This window comes from Saimiri boliviensis, chromosome Y, assembly GCF_048565385.1.
Source record: "Saimiri boliviensis isolate mSaiBol1 chromosome Y, mSaiBol1.pri, whole genome shotgun sequence".
Classification (NCBI taxonomy): Eukaryota; Metazoa; Chordata; class Mammalia; order Primates; family Cebidae; genus Saimiri; species Saimiri boliviensis.
Genome location: NC_133471.1, coordinates 18,190,230 through 18,201,916, shown reverse-complemented (window position 1 = coordinate 18,201,916; position 11,687 = coordinate 18,190,230). Strand labels below are relative to the sequence as shown.

Sequence of the window (11,687 nt, the reverse complement as noted above, 5' to 3'; positions counted from 1 at the left end):
AATTTTTGTACCTTTTTCTAATGTTGGGGTTGACCGGGTGATAAAATGCATATTAAGCATTTTTTAGGTGTGAGAGTGGATGTAAGGGTGACATTTAAGTCACTTCAGGTGAGATTATAGGACTGGGTGAAGTATTGGAGGATCTGATGAAAAGGAGTCTAACCGGTGGCCGATGTGGGAAACATTGGATAAAGGGAAGGAACATCACCCTAACTGTGCCTTTGGCTACAGCCCCCTCTGGAAGGGGGATTGTCAGGCAGGGTTGCAGGAGGCAGCTGCAAGACTAACTGTAAGTTGGGCCATGTACGAGGTGGGGAGGTGACAAGAGAGGCATGAAGAGGCAGGTTGTTGGCAGAGGAAGAGAAGGAAGGCTCTGGGGCGTGGTTAGGTCCTGGATTAGGGCCTGGTTCACAGGCAGGAAGGAGAAAGATCAGAATGTCGATGGACAGGGAGGATTCTGGCTAACCCGCAGAGGAAGGAGGGGCAGACAGAAGCAAAGAAAAGGAGTAGAGATTAGGGAGGAATTGGTCTGTAAAATAAAAATGCCTAGACATAGGGAATTTCAGACCATTTGCCCATGTTGTGATGAAAATTGTCTTCATTTCATAAAATAGAGGTGAAAGTTGCCAATTTTTGGCTAATTGGAGCCATGGTTTAACTTACATTGCGACCATGCAGTGGCCCAGTAAAGAGAACACAGTGTTTACAGAGAGGTTTGGGTTTTAGGTTAGGGGACAGTTGGAGAAGTTTGATTTTCTTTAGAACACAGGCCAGCGGAGAGGGCGGAGGGATAGAGGATGGACGATTGCCCTTGGTTCTGGAAAGACAGCAGAGACAAGGAGAACAGGCATGCAACCCAGCCGCTCAACAGGCATCTCTCGGTGAGCCTGTGTTGAACCTCATCATTGGTGAGTGGTCAAAGAGAACATCCTCTATGTTGACCTGCCACCAATATCAGCCCCGAGCCTGGTGGGCAAGTGACTAGGGTGAATGTCTCCATGATAGCCGAACCCATGGGGAACCTGGGTCTCCAGATCCGTGTCCTATATAGGGTTTCTCGGGTCCCGAACCTCAAGAAAAAACCTGGTTTGCCTGATTTTCCTTGTGTTTGTGGCGGAAAAATGATGAAACCGAAAGGGGGAGGAAGTGGAAAGGAAAAGATAAAAGAATGGGAAAGCAAAAAAGTGAGACTGCTTACCAAAACAGTCGGTGGTGTGTGTGTGTGGGCTGGTCTTATGACCCGGGTCAGTAGGTCGATCTCCTCATGGAGGGAGCACAAGAGCAGAAACAGGGGTTTGGTCTACTGAAGGAGTTCCCCCATCCCTGGTTTTGGTACCAAAATGTTGAAAGTTCATGCTTTGAATGAAGATACCACCCAGACAGACTTTGTGTGGGAAACGTGGTGCTTATTCACTTAGGTGTAAGTCAGCTAAGGTCAAAAAGGGCGTTAGCAAAGGGTAGTGGGATAGGAGTTGGTTTTATAGGTTTGGGGTGGGCAATGGAAAATTACAGAGTAAGATCAGTTACAGTGGTGGGTAGGGGTAAGGAGTGTACATGTCCACAAGTTCAGTTACAGTGGTGGCTGGGGTGAGGCAGAAGAGCAGTTAAGGTGACAGAATGGGTGAGGGGTATTCACATTCATAAGAAGAGTTGAGATGGCAGGCTTGGGTGAGGGGCTTTTCCCGGGAAGCTCTGCTGGGTGCTCAGGGACAATGGCGAACACAGGGGTTGGGGGGGAGTGGGAGATGATCAGGAAGCAAGCAAGACTTCAGGCTTTCAGGTTCCAGGTTTGCATATGGAGACCTGACACCAGGTTCAAGCAATTTATTGCCTCAATCTCATGAATAGCTGGGATTATAGGTGCCTGCCACCACGCCCGGCTAATTTTTGTACTTTTAGTAGAGACGGGGTTTCTCCATCTTGGCCAGGCTGGTCTTGAACTCCTGACCTCATGATCCACTGCCTCGGTCTCCCAAAGTGCTAGGATTACAGGCGTGAGCCACCGTGACTGACCACCTCATAGTCTTTATCTGAAATACAGGGGCAGAGGTATTCTTCCCAGGGCCATCCATGGTCCAGTCAGACGAGTTATCAGGTCTCTCGGCAGAGTAACTTGGACAAGGGAGAAGCTCCACAGCTGTCCTCTTTCCACAGTTGCTCAGAGTGATTATGAGTGAGACTGGAAAGTGGGTGGGAGAGTGGCCATGTGCAGGGAGGAGGTGACCCAGTGGGAAAGGAGACCCAAGTATCTAAGGTCCCCTGCCCCTTGACTTCTACACTGTATTTCAATAGAAGTAAAGGCTGGTTGACCAGGCGCCACCTTATAGATCACAGGTATGGCGTGGGGGAATCTTTCTGGAAAGTGTTGTTTTAACTTACATGAGTTCAAGCCCCCACCTCACACCTACTGCATGGACCAAAACCCTTTCCCATGTAATTTCTAGAACTGTAAACCCAAGACCCTTTCACGTGTCATATCTGGAGTTGTGAGCCTATGTAAAGCCGGGCTTCTGATTGTTAGAGGAGCTTGGCCCTTAGGTAGTTACGCTGCCTTGATCCACAGCGCCCTCTGCTGGTGGCCCGGGGCACTGCAGGGCCCTCTCACAGAGCTGGTGGGGGACGCGCGCCCTCTGGTGGCCGTCCCTCTGCACCACTTGAAGTCGGAGAGCAGAGTTTTCAGTGCCGTCGTTCTGGAAATGCAAACTGACACAGAGCCAACTAGCCCATGTGTTTCCAAAAAGGAAGTAGGGACAATTAATTGGAAACCATAGGAATAAAATAAACATGGATGCACGTTTTACAACTTATGGAATAATTCACTCAACGTAGTCTTTGCACTTAAAATGCAAAACTATCAGGCATCTTAACCGTATTGACTTAATTTTAAATAAAAGCTGTAGAAAAAGCTAAATCTGGCCATGGTGCAGGTCTCACGAGTGTAATACCAGCACTTTGGAAGGCCAAGTTTGGAGGATCACTTGAGATCAGGAGTTCAATACCAGCCTGGTAAGATCAAGATCCTCATGTCTACAAAAAATATAAAAATTAGCCGGCATGGCGGCTCATGCCTATGGTCCCAGCTACCCAGGAGGCTGAGGTTGGAGGATTGCTTGAGCCCAGGAGTTTGAGGCCACAGTAAGCCAGCCATGTTCACACCACTGCACTCAAGACTGGGAGACAGAGTGAGACTTTCTCTCCCTCTCTCTCATGCACACACACACACACACACACACACACACACCACGTACACACAGGTTAAATCTGTTGAATTATATATTTAAGGACTGAGCACTTCTGGTTATAAAATATTTATGGTTGCAGGAACAAGTTAATAACTAAATAAAGACCCAAATCCTGTAAAAATATACCAATACTTTAAGCAAAAAGCATTCTAAATTTAAAAATAAGTTTTAAAGATAATAGTACACTCCTAAATTATTGTTAAACTCAATAATAACAAAGAAAAGTAGCAATACTAATAGCCTGACACAAACTGATTACAATTCTTCATCAGATACAATGCTATTCTTAATAACCTATATAAGCAAATATTAAGTAATTCTGTTGTACTTTAATGTGCTGGGATTACAGGATTACATTACATTATGTAAACATTAAGTAATCACACTTGTAATCCCAGTACTTTGGGAGGCCGAGGAGGGCAGATAACCTCAGGCCAGTAGTTGGACACCAGCATGGCCAACATGGTGAAACCCAGTCTCTACTACAAATAAAAAAAAAAATAGCTTTGCACAGTGGCAGTATCATAGCCAATGAGATTTATCTGAGGTGAGATTATTGCTCATTGAAAACTTTTCCCAGTACCCCTCCATGATGACTGGAAATATAGTCGGCATTGGCAATTTTTGGAAATCTCTATAGAGATCGAATTTTAAAAAAGTAAATAAAAAAATGAAAATGGAAAAGAAATACAAAAAAATTAGCTGGATGTGGTGGTGCACACCTGTAATCCCACCTACTTGGGAGGTTGAGGCAAGAGAATCCTTAAACCCAGAAAGTAGGGTTTTAGTGAGCCGAGATCATGTCATTGTGACAAGAGTAAAACTCCATCTCAAATTTTTTTTTTTTTTTCTTTAAAACAGGTGTGTTCCTCCACTTGCTTTCTGAGGACTCCCTGCTCTGTCACTTAGTAGTGGCTAATAAACTATTTTACCATTAGGCTCTGCGACTTGCCATAAATTCCATTTCATGTGAGATCCAAAATCCTGTTGTTGTGGCCTGGAACAAGACCCTTCTTCTGGAGAAAAAATTATACTAATTCTTTTCTTTTCTTTTTTTTGAGACAGAGTCTTGCTCTGTTGCCCAGGCTGGAGTGAAATGGTGTGATCTCGGTTCACTGCAGCCTGTGCCTCCCATGTTCAAGAGATTCTCCTGCCTCAGCCTCCCGAGTAGCTGGGATTACAAGCACCTGCCACCACGCCTGACTTATTTTTGAATTTCTAATACAGACAGGGTTTTCCAATGTTGGCCAGACCAGTCTCGAACTCCTAACCTCAGGTGATCCACATGTCTCAGCCACCTCAAGTACTGGGCTTACAGGCGTGAGCTGCCTTGCCTGGTCGGCTTGTATACTTGGTGATCGCTTGCAGGGTGGAGGAGGAGGGGTGTCACACAGGTATCACTCTTGGATTACCACCTGGGATATTAGGTGCAAGGCTCTATTACTGGTTTGAACCCTGAAAGCACCAGCAAACAGCTTGAGATGGTGTGGAACAACATGCTGTTTTCCTGAGCGCCTGGGTGCAGATGGGCTGAGGCCTCAGATGGTGTCAGCCCCAAGTGAGGGTGAGGCTGGGGTTTTCTAGTCTCCTGTAAATGGGACATGTTCCAGTCTGACATAGCTGCTCTGTGGTACCTAGACAGCCTCTCTCCTGATCTTCAGGGGGTCCTTGTCTTCCAGCCTGCCCTTTTCTGGTTTCTGATCTCTTGCTCACCCACGCTGCTGGTGCACGTGGTCTTGTACCATGGGACCAAGCCTGAGGAGGGAGGAGTCCACCCTCAAGTAGTCAGGCCCCCGGGAGAATCTTTCATTAGGAAGAGTAGGCTGGCTGATTCTTCTTTTTTAGTCACAACTTGGTTTTGCAGGTGCAGTGGGGTGCCTCAAGCTGAAAGCCTGACTCCTTGTATGGGCCAGACCCACGTGGCTGTTGCTGTGACTGCCAGGCCACTTTGAGGCTGAGAGACAGTTTTATCTGGTCTTTGTCCTGCACATATTTGTGATGCCTTCTCTGTGTTGGTAGATCTGGGGGTCCACCAGATAGGATTCTGTGAAGAGATCTCAAAGGTCATTAGTCCACTGTGTTGATCACATCACATCCACAATCAAAGACGAATAAAATATGGAGGCGTATTTAGTGATAAGGTTGATGGTGCATCTGTGCTAGGCAGTGTTTTAGTTCCTTGAGACATCAACAAGTTGAGACAATCCTTTGCCTTAGAGTTTTGCATCTGTAAGTCCTGCGATCAGGAGCTGTGTGTGTTAAATTGTCTTATTTATCAGGCGGGATCTGGGCTGTCTGTAAGGTTAGGTGAGGAGAGGCTGATGTCCAGCAAGTATCCAGTACCCCTCAACATCCCAGTTCTCTCCACCAATCTTTCAATCCTAGGACAGATGCGGAGGCCCTCAGAGTGACTTAAGATGAGAAGTAGTCACTATGCTCTGTGGCTGGCTTGTTTTTGAGTGTACACTGTAAATCCTCTCCCAAAATATGTTGGAAACAAATAGTGTTTCAGCTTGAGTTTCTCGTAAGTGGCAGGCAGTCATGTAAACCAGAGCATGTATACCACAGGGCAACATGAGGGTCACTCTACCACCCTTTCTCCCAGCGGCCTAAGTGGCCATCTACACAGAATAATGTGTGCAGCCTCACTGGGTGAAAGTCCAGTGCTTTGTGCTTAGAGTGTCATCAGGGAAGGGCCCCTGACTTGGAAGGTTGCCCAGCTGCTGTGGAGGGAAAGAGGGGGCATGTGATGCTGCTGGATCTGCATCTTGCTCTGTGACAGGAGGCATGAGATAACCTTGGTCTTATGAAGACTTTGGGTGTCCCAGCTCACTTCAACCCTGAGCAGCTTGATGCAGGTGCTGGGCCCTGATTCTGGAGGTGGGAATATAGTGTGGGCTTCCACTGCATGGCTGGCACAGTGGGCATTCAGGTGCCTATTTGGGGACTGTTATGGAGTCCTGAGCCAGATGCAGTGGTGCACAGCTGGGAGCCAAGGGTTCTGCTGGAGAATCTGGGCAGATGTAAAGAGTTAAGGTTAGTGGTAGGGTTAGAGGTTAAGTTTAGGGTTGGTGTTGGGGTTTGGGGGTTGGGGTCAAGGGTCAAAGGTCAGAGCTAAAGAGTAGGATGAGGGATTGGGGTAGGGGTAGGGTCATGGGGTTAGTGTTTAGGGTTAGAGGTTAAGGGGCTGAGGGTGATGATAATAAGCAGATTACTAAAAGAAATTCTGCTTCACTTCAATAACAACCTTCTCCAACTCCTTTTGTCTCCACAAACTTATATTTCCTAGAAGAATCCCAGGCTTCTTAAAGCACCCAGTTACTTTTCACACATTAAATCTTTGAAAATTTGTCTTCTTCTGCCGTATGCATATTTCAAACATACAAGGTAAGGCAAAGCCAGACGCCTTTCTGAAGGGACCCAAAAAATTCCTCTCTTTCTCTCTGGAATGAAATTAATTTCTCTCTTTCTCTCTGGACAAAAATGAATTCTCTGGACCATCAGTGCTAACCTTCAAGAGCCAAACTAGTTTGTGAGATCTCCTTGAAAACTACAGCAGACCAAAGTGTTTATATTTATATGATATTAATTTAGTATTTATATTAATATAAGGGAAAATGTTTAAATCTGTGTATGCCACACGTGCCTCTGGCTTATTGCCCAGTTAATTGTCGCCTCAGGCTAAACTTTGGTTTCTGTCTCTAATTTTTATCAGAAAGAATATAACTGATCTCAAAGCATCTGCTTTTATTTTAGGGACTCGTGCTGCCATCTCCATTCCTCCCTCTTTTCCTGTAGTCTGTGTGGAAGTTCTTTAATGTGAACATTTTGACCACCTTCACACTCCCATGTCCACTGTCAGCACATTCAGACTTACTCAGCCAAGGCTGTCATCTTAGGCCAGGGATTTTTTAGGAATCTTTATTTTGCTGTAATATGGTTGGCACTCCTTTGACTCCCTGTATCACCCTAGAGTTCTTTTCATTTTAGGAGCTCAAGAGGGAAGAAAAAACAAGTAGGTGAGCAATTAAACCTTCTGAGTCAGGAGAGAGTCTTGTTGTGTTAAGCAACATTGCAGAACATCGTATGTAGTAATCCAGCAGATAAGCCACGTGGCTGCTGAGCACACATGCCCACTTGCTGCTGTGAGCTTGGACTCCCTCACCATTAGTCTTTTCTTTTTCTGGAGGGAATTATAAGGACCACTTATTAACCTGTAAGTCATAGAGAGTTAAAGGTGCTTCCCCAAAACACTGAGGACAGAATGAAAGGTGAGGAGTGTTAGCCACAGCTCAGAAGTGCAGGAAAGTCTCTCAGTGTGGGTTGTTGGGGAAATGCAGGTCTTTTTTCTTTTGGAAGTCTCCATAGAATGGGGTTAAGGAATCTGCCCATTCTAGGATGAATAATTGGTATATTAGACACCCTCAAATATTTATCCCAAGCCTTCATTTAGGGTTCTTAATGAGTTTGTTCAGCCATCACAGTCTCAAATGCTAAGTATGACTTTGGAATCTCTCCACAGTCCAAATTAGCAGTGTCATTTAATGTTGAGTCTCTCATTATTCTCACTTGACATACCTTATGTATCCCACAGGCATGCTAATAACACATCATGCTCACTGTTACCTTTGCAACAAGACTTGAATTTTACTTAGCTTGGAGGAGTGCACTTCACATGTCCAGACCCGGTTCTGACTCATTCTTCAGCCCTGCATCAGTCAGTGGTGGCTAGGTTAAACCACGGTGACAAACAACCTCCAAGTTTCAGTGGCTCAAAAATATTCTTCCTTATTTATTTGCATCTCTTCATGGGTTGGGTGAGTGGTTGCTCTGTGCTGTGTCGTCCTAACACAGGAATGGATGCTGAAGGAGGTACCATCAATAAGATCCCCATTGCTATAGAAAAGACAAAAGATGCTGGACAGAACTCTGTTTCTTGGAAATTTCTCCTGAAAAAGTCACATATTATTTCTTATCACTTGCAATGGTTTAAAAAAAAAAAAAGTCATGTGGCCATGCAAAAATTTAAGTAGGTGGGATGGAACACTCAGAATGCATTCATAAAAAATATGTGAACTGAAAATATGTGGAGAACAGCACCAATGACTATTGTGAATGCCAACATGCATTCCTGACAATCCAGTGCTGCTGTCCTTCACACTTCTTCTGTCTTGCAAAGCATTAGACTTCTTATCTGAAGCCATACCACACAGAGGGACTGCAGAATACATGACATCTCCTTTAGGATGTCCTTAGAGAATTCAAGGAAAAGAAGTTAAATAATCAAAAAGTGCTTTTGGGTACAGCTGGTTAGCACTAGAAGGTAAGATTAGAGATAGATTGTAGTGATAATAATAGGGTGTTAGAATTGGGGTCTGGATCAGGGTCAGGACTGGAAGTATGGTTAGAGGTGGGATCATGGTCAGGGTCAAGATAAAAGTCAAGGTCAAAGTCAGTGTCAGAATTATAGACCAGGGTATGGATCAGGATTTAGGGTCAGGGTCAAAGTCTACGGATGGGATTAGGATTAGAAGCAGAGCTTTGTTCTCCTCAGGACCCACCTGAGGAGAGTCTATGTCTTTGGAGCACCTGGTAGTGTGTCCACAGTGAAGACCAAAGTTTTGTTCTCCTCAAGTCTGACCTGGGGAGATGTGACTGCAGGCCACATGAGGAAGGTGAGGCAAAAGCTTCCTGCCTGCTCCCCGTGCGCAGAGGAAGGAACTCGGACACTGGCTTTACTTTCATACATTATATTCTACAAGTCTTGTTTTCAGAAGCATCCCTTGCTTGAGGCTTTGGCTGCTCATCATCGTAGCATGCCCTACGACAAATATTGTAAGACTTGGGTTTGTTTTTGGGGTGAGGTCTTCATATAGAGAAAGAAGAAATACTTAGAGCCACCATGGGACAGCTGGGATGAAAGCTGGGGATGGGCAGGTGCCTTTCAAGTCACCCCAATCCTGAGGCTGGAGGAAATATGACCACCCCCTGTAAACACTTTTATTCATGTTTTAGTTACTCATTTTTCTTACAGCGTTAAAGTAGTCAAAACAGGTGCATTAAAAAATAAAAAGTAGGCATATTACAACTTGCAACATTATTCAAATTTAAATATATTATTTGTACCTCAACATTTTTATTTTGTTGAGAAAGTCTAAGGTTAATTGGCACTATAGTTTTAATAGTAGATAGAATAATGTGTGTTTTACAAACATTAACATCCTAATTGCATGTATGAACAACAAACATCTGAGACAGGTCTTAGATTTTTTAGGGAGTTTATTTTGCCCAGTTTGAGGAACCCCGCACCCGTGATGTATCCTCATGAGGTCCCAACAACATGTGCCCCAAGTGGCAGGAGCACAGCTTGGTTTTATACATTTCAGGGAGACATGAAACATCAATCATTATGTGTATTATGAACATTGGTTCAATCTAGAAAGGTGACACAACTTGAAGAGAAGGCCAAACGGGGGGCTTCCAGATTGTAGGTAGATAAAGATGAATGGTTTTATTATTTTGAGTTGCTGATTACCGTTTTCAAATGAGGCAATCAGATATGCATTTATCTCGGTGAGCAGATGGGTGACTTTGGATAGAATGGGAGGCAGGTTTGCCCTAAGCAGTTCCCTGCTTGACTTTTCCCTTTAGCTTACTGATTTTGAGTCCCCAGGATTTATTTTCTTTTCACCAGGTCAAACATGTTTTCCTATGAGCATCAATTATTCATTGTGTATTTTATTACACAAATAAGGCAGATATTTTAAAAAAAGTATCAACTTCATGACTAGCTAAATAGACAGAATTATATAGAAGTTCAACTAAATTTGGAAACATTCCAGAGTTTGGGTTTCCAATAATTCTTTGTGATTATTTAAAAGTAAAGCATTTTTCCACATAAAACATAGAAATATCTAAAATCACCCATAGGATGTCCTGCCAATTTTGTTTCTCTAGTTTCCTCATTTTCTGCAAAGCCTTATTGAGGAAATTGACTTTGAATATCCTTTTAAACTTTTCTGTTTTAGGAAGTGTTGTGGTGAAACATTGAATTATCATGGTCACAAACTCGGTTCACATTCTTTTTTTCTTTAGTTATTATTTTTTCCCAGTGGCCAATATTTGATTCTGGTAATTATGGCTAAAAGGTAGACACTGGAAAAAAATACAGACAAGAAGTATTTGGAATAAGTGATCCAGCCACAATGAGTCAATCAACCATTGGAACATATACAAAGTCACTCTTGTTAAAATATTTATCCATGAATTGAAATAGAATCTGTAAGATTATTATTTTTTTTTCCTGGTCTAAAGTGAACAGCATTTTAGAGAATGAAGCCAGGACATCCACAGCACAAGAATAAAATGTGAAAAATACGTTTACACATATGTAAAGCCCATACTCGTGGAGTGAGGTGTTAGCTCCAGGTTCTTGATGGCTGACTGTCTACATTAAGTATTTGGAATTCTTTTGCAAAGGAGATTTCTATTCAACTCCATTTGCTTATTCACCTACCCATACAAATGGAGACACCTAGTTTATTACTTGAAGATTTAGTTAGTATTAAACGCTGCAGCATTATGTTGAAGTTCAGTCTTGTGTTGGCCAGCATAGCTCTTTTTATTGACTCCAATTTTCCTTTGACATATTTCAGTTTTTTTTTTATTGTTTGTTTGTTTGTTTTTAGTACTTACTTACTTTCTGATACATCAAGATTATCCTGGCTCATATATTTACTGTCCCAGTTCTAGTATCAGACATTTCTTCAAACAGCCTGATCCCTTTCAGAATGGTAGGAAAACTTATATCTGGCTGCTGAGTGAGCACATTGTGTCTTGTATCTCATTAGCAGTGCTAGGAAATATGTGTGTGTATGTCACCTACCTACACACACCTAGTTAGGAAGGTTTTCATGTGGAACTGTATGTATCTGTATTAAACTAAACACAAGTTTATGTTGATGTCTTCACTTCTGATCTACTATCACATGAATCTTTCTACCCTTCTCCCCTTGCTAATTTATAACCTCCCACTTCAACACTGAGGGACCTGGTTTCTACTATCTGTGACTTATATAACTCATTGTTTGATTCCAGATACAGATACTGTGGTTTTACAATTATTCACCATTATCTCTGTTGGAAGGAACTTTATAAAATGGAATCCAATGATGAAGTATAGTTTATTTTCCTTCAGCCTACAGATTCTATTCATCGTTGAAGAGCCTTAGGTCAGCACCATTTTCCCTACACCGTCAGAGAGTTGTTTCCCACATTTGTGTCTTAGTCCATTTTGTGCTTCTGTAACACAATATCTGAGGCAAGGTAATTTGTAAGTAAAGAAGGTTCATTTGGCTAACAATGCTGGTGGCTGGAATGTCCGAGATTGGGCAGTTGCATCTGGTGGGGTCTCAGTCTTTGTTGCCTCATGGTGGAAAGTGGAAG

General features: G+C 43.3%; 1 non-coding gene across 1 annotated transcript; it reads left to right on the top strand.

Annotated features, from left to right (window-relative positions):
- The first annotated feature begins 3,744 nt into the window (after window positions 1-3,744).
- LOC141583084 (U4 spliceosomal RNA) lies at window positions 3,745-3,885 on the top strand. Its single transcript, XR_012515837.1, has one exon. It is a non-coding gene; the product is annotated as a U4 spliceosomal RNA (small nuclear RNA).
- Window positions 3,886-11,687: the final 7,802 nt, after the last annotated feature.